Source organism: Macrobrachium nipponense, chromosome 12, assembly GCF_015104395.2.
Source record: "Macrobrachium nipponense isolate FS-2020 chromosome 12, ASM1510439v2, whole genome shotgun sequence".
Lineage (NCBI taxonomy): Eukaryota > Metazoa > Arthropoda > Malacostraca > Decapoda > Palaemonidae > Macrobrachium > Macrobrachium nipponense.
The window spans coordinates 70,741,885-70,747,519 of NC_087205.1; positions in this window are offsets into that span (position 1 = coordinate 70,741,885).

The following is a 5,635-nucleotide window of genomic DNA, read 5'->3' on the forward strand; positions in this document are numbered from 1 at the left end:
GCCTGTTATGTTTTTGTTCTGGTTCTTGGGGTTGAAGATCATTCTCAGTTTTCTCCCTTGAATAGGAACTTAATTCCTTAGTCATGGCAAGGACTAGCTGTTATGGTCCTTCAAAAGTGAGTTAGGTTAGGCTCTCTCTCTCTCTCTCTCTCTCTCTCTCTCTCTCTCTCTCTCCTCTCCTCTCGTTCTCTCTCTCCTCCCTCGCTCTCCTCCTTCTTCTCCTCTCTCTCTCTCTCCCCCTTTGGAAGGCACCTTTCCCAAAGTTGGGATTTTCATGATGTTTTTGGGAGGATTTTGTTAGTGGGAGAGGGCATTAATAGCCAGAGTGAGTACCTAGCATACACTTACCAGTTGTACCTGGGATTCTCAACTCATAGATATGTCCACACGTATGTAAGGCCCCGTCCACACGGTCGAGCTTTGGTCGACGAACTTTGTCCGATGTGACGTCAGAAGCGGAGAAACAGCGAGAAAAGTCAGAACTTTGCCGCGGTGTCTCCGCTTCTGACGTCACATCGAACAAAGTTCGTCGAGCAAAGCTCGGCCGTGTGGACGGGCTAAGAGATTGATTCCTTGATTGACTCATCAGGGAATTCTTTCTCTTTTTCTTCCTGATTGTTCCCCTATTCAAAGGTCTTTTCTCAGTGAGAAAATACCTTGTATCATGTGGACTCACCTTGCAATATTTATATTCTGTGTTGAAACTGTGTAAAGTGCAAGAGTGCTCTTGACCAGCAAATGTTTTTCTTACAGTTAAAAAATTAATATCTGTACAGTAAAGTGGTACCTCAAGATACGAAATTAATCTGTTCCGAGGCAGCCTTCGTATCATGAGTTTTTCGTATCTTGAACCGCATTTTACATGTAAAATGGCTAATCCGTTCCAAGCCCTCCAAAAACACCCCAGTAAATTTCATAATAAGCTAAATTGACCTATAAACAATGAAATACTACAACAATTTGGACCATTCAATACCTAACTTAATACGTACTAGTAGTACTAATATGTATGTACCTGTAAATAAAGTGTATTAGTGTACATGGTATACAAGAAATACTGTACGTACATACGTACGTATACAGTAAAATGTGGAAGCTTACCTTTCAAGTGAGGCTATCTCCGAAAGTGGTGACAGAGAAGGAGGACAAACGGCAGATACATACACTTAACTTTATGAAACACATAAAAAAATGTCAGGAAAACATAATCTAAACTTTACAAAACACATTAACAAAACTGTAACACTTAACTTTACAAAAATTTAAATTAAATTTTTTTTTGGTCTATTTTTTATTTTTACATTTGTTCATGACACTTACCTGTCAGATATATATATAGCTGTATTCTCCGAAGTCCGACAGAATTTCAAAACTCCCGGCAAACGCAGTAGTCGGCCAGGTGGTTAGTACCCATTCCTGCCGCTGGGAGGCGGGTGTCAGGAACCATTCCCATTTTCTATTCAGATTTTTCTCTGTCGCGGTCGGGTAAACAACTGTTTACAGACCTCCGCCTAGGATTTTGGAAAACTCTTTTGTTCACTTGAGTATTTGATTGTCTCTCTTGGTTTTTGAAACTTGCTCGGTGGAATTGGCATATGCGATTGTGGTTTTTCTTTGGATTTGGTTTTGGATTTCTCTAATATGTCTGGATCTTCTGCACTAGTTTTAGAGTGGTGTACTGTGCTAGAGTGTAAGGTGAGGCTACCGAAAGCTTCGTTGGATCCTCATACAGTATGCATGAAATGTAGAGATCATATTTGTTTGATGAATGATAGGTGTAAAGAGTGTGAAAGGTTGACCGAAAATGAATGGAAGACTTATGATTCGTATGTTCGTAAGCTTGAAAGGGATAGAATCAGAAGATCTTCCTCCAGAAGTGCTTCTGTTAGAAAAGTAAGGGTAGTAATTCGCATTCTAACCTCCTGTAGAGGTTGTTACAATCTAACCCTGTGTATTTGCCTTCGGGCAATGAAGTTATTGCTTCAGAAGGTATTGCCCTTTCTTCCATCATGGAGTCCGATTCGTGCACTAGAATCGAAAGTGAGTGCATTGAAGACCACAGTAAAGTGTAGTGGAAACATTAGTGCCCCTAGTGTAGTGGAGGGGGTCGTCAGATCGGTCCCATAGTGTCTCTAGAATAGAACCTCTGTCGGACTCCCAGGACTCAGGATAATGGACATGTCGAAAACCGGAAAGAGGGCTACAGGAAATTCCCACCGGTCTGGCGTCCCTTCAGCAGCGCCTGTGGGACGCTTCCCAGGCTGCCGAAGCGTGTGATCGAGCACGGATATTGAAGGAGTGCTTTTTCGTCCTCTGAGGGATCCTCTCCTTACCGGGGATTGGAGCTCTCAGAGGGCCTCTCACGAGGAGAAACGCGTTTGACACTAGGTGCCGCACAGGCGGCCAGCGTCTTTCTCGTCCTCTTAGAGAGGTTTTAAGGAAGTGGACGCTTCACGTCCTACTTCTCGTCCTGTTCTTTCATCATCACCCAACACTTCGAAGAATTGACGCCTAAGAAGAGAGGCAGGACGTCTTCTGATGAGGACGCTTTTGAGAACTATCATCGTCTTAGAGTTCCAAAGGAAGAAGAGGCTCCAACTCGCCCTTCTTCGCATATGATGAGTCCTTCTCCTGAACGTGGAACTTCACCATCTAGTGAAACTCGTATGCAATTGCGTCAACGATTGTCGGCTTTCTTCGCAAGAGGAGAAGAAGAGCCCCAAAGACATAGAAAGGATCTTTGGCTTCCTGTTAAGAGATCGAAACAACCCTTGTTGTCCTCTTCTGGATCCTTCAGACTCGACCGAGAACACGCAAGTGTTTCCGGAGAGAGAGTTTCCAGAAGTAGGAATGCGGACAGAAGCGTTAGGTGTCGCACAGGCGGCCCTCGCTTTTGTCAGGAGGATGAGAACGATCAAGAGAAGCCTCGTACCGACGTTCGCCGGACTTCTGCATCAACTCGACGCCTCTATCAGGAGAGAGCCTACCAACGCCAGAAAGTATCAAGGCGTTCGAGAAGACTCTAAAAGTCAAAGAGAGCAATGTTTAGATTATGTTTCGGATCTTACCCCTCAAGAAAGAGAAGTACTGTATAAATATCGACGGGAGGCTCGTGCTTTAGAATATGATAACTTGCGACGCTTGAAAAGAGATCGTAAGACTCACCAGGACGCTCGAGAGGACGCCCCGATACAAGTTAAGCGTCCTAAGTGAAGTTTGAAAGACGCTCGACGTCCATTAGAGCATGTCCCGCTTCAGGACGCTTTTGAGGACGCTTCTTTGATGGATAAACGTCTTATAGACATTAGAGTCCAGCGGGATCGGAAGCTTTCATTGGCAGACGCGCGACTTCCTGCGAGTCCTAAGTCTCGCTCCCTTAGCAAGGGCGCTCGCGATGACGATAGACACTCGACTAATCGGGATTCTCGGAAAGAGAAACGTACTCAACTGAGAGAAGATCAACAGGAATCCCGCAAAGAGGCTTTTGAAGAACCTTTGCCTCTAATGACTTCGAAAAACAAGGCTTTACAAGAGAGTCTTAAGTTGTTCCGACACGGCATACAAACCTTCGGTCCTTTTACAATAGGAAGGTACTAGCGGCAGCTGGATAGGTCGTAAGCTTTCGAACAGGGGTTCGGTAGCGTTAACTGCTTGTCCGACAGGCTGCGCGCAAGCGAGCTACTGGGAGGTAAACAAATCACTTTTGCTTTTGGCCTGCTGGCGTGTAGACGTGTATCATCGCTCTCTGCCCGCTTCATCGTCGTTGCTTTCGCATGGTTGTGTTTTTCTTTTTCTATTTATCTAGTGAAACTGAATTGTAAGTACAATCATTTCATATTTATTTCCATTGAATTCAATTGTGAATTAAAGGATCTTGGTTTCCCCACGCCCTCCGATTACCCGAGTGCCGGGACTGAAGGGCGTAAGTGCGGGAATCATTTTCCCATGATGATCCTCGTATTGTGTATGCTCGGTGCCGAGGGCGGGAGAGCGCTCGCTCCGAGCGTATATTTTGGTTGGAAATGTGTAGATGAAAATCGTAAGTAAGTGCTCTTTTCATTTATATTTTTTTGACCTGTATGCTCGTTGCCGAGCGAATGCGCTCGGCACGAAAACTTATTCTGTATGGAAGTGGAATCGCAAGTACAGTATTCTTTTTCATTTTCATATATTTATTTTGATTGTAGCAATACTCATTTTGGATCAGTTTCCGCTCTTACCCAGAAATTGATCCTTTCCCCTTTTTATTTGAATGAAGTGAAATCGCAAGTGCAGTTCTTTTTCATTTTCATATTTTATTGAGATTGCATTATTTACTTGGATCAATGTTTCCGCTATTTCCCGGAATTGATCCTTCCCCTTTTTATTTGTATGAAGTGAAATCGCAAGCGCAGTATTCTTTTTCATGTCTATATTATTTTGATTGCCTCAGTTCATTATGGATCAAGGTTTCCGTTCATAATCGGGAATGGATCCTTTTTACCCTTGCGCTCGGTACCGAGGGCGCAAATGCGCTCGATCCGAGCCCTTATTCATTGTGAAGTGAATCGTAATGCAAGATTCTTTTTCATTTTATTCCTTTTATTATTGATTGCATCAATATTTATTTTGTTCAAGTTCCGCTCAGTAGGGGAATTGATCCTTATGCCCTTGCATTCGGTGCCGAGGGCACGATTGCTCTCGGGCTCTTATTATTATTGTTGGGTACATGGGTGTTGTGCGGGGGGGGGCGGGGGAATGGGGACAGAATCCCCCCCCCCCCCCCCCCCCCCCCCCCCCCGCCCCCCCCCCCCCGCTCAACTCCCACAGATGGCCCTTTTCCCTTCGGGGGGGGGAGGTTATCTGGGTTCTTCTCCTCCCCGCCCCGATCCGTCGAGCGCGGGGGAGGGCGCTCGGTGCCCGATGTATAATTGTATTCGGGGTGGCTTCCGCTCGTTCGGTGTGGGGCTCACCCCCCCGCGCGAGGGGACTTACCCCTAACTAATCACTACTACTGTTTATTTCCGCAGGTGCTATTGCCACGAGGGTGGACCTTGGTGAGGTATGGGGTCCTTCCATTTGCAGGGCGTGCTAGTGTCCAGGGGCTGCGGTCTATGTCTGGGCCTACTGCGGTCAACCCATGGAGTGGTGACCACGCTCCAGGTGACGACGTCCCTCCTCACCTGGTGTACTCGCCTCACGTGGGTAACAGTCTTGCCTACAGCCGCTGTGAAGTGCCGTTCGCCGTACCGAGAGGGGGGCGTGCCGCCGCCGCGTCGTTTGGTTGCCGCGCTGCCGCGACCACACTTCCGCTGCCCTAGAGCTCGCCCCTGGACCTGCCGCCGGGTACCATTATGTTGCTGGCTGCTGCTCCACTTCCTGTGTTTCCGGTGCTGCCTGCCGTACCTGCCGATTCTGGGCTGACTGTCCATGCAGTTGCTGTCCTGGCTGTCCCTGCCGTTGCTGCGCTGGCTGTCTCCGTTGCTGCGCCGCTTTGTCTGCCTGCTGTGCGGCTGTGCCTGCTGTTCCTGAGATGCCCATACCTGCTGACGTCGTCCCTGTTCGTGGTGGTACTACCCCAGACTTTGGTCTGTCTGTACAGGTGCGTCCGGCCGCCCTGTGGCTTCGGCTACAGCAGCCCCGGCTCCGCCCTGGA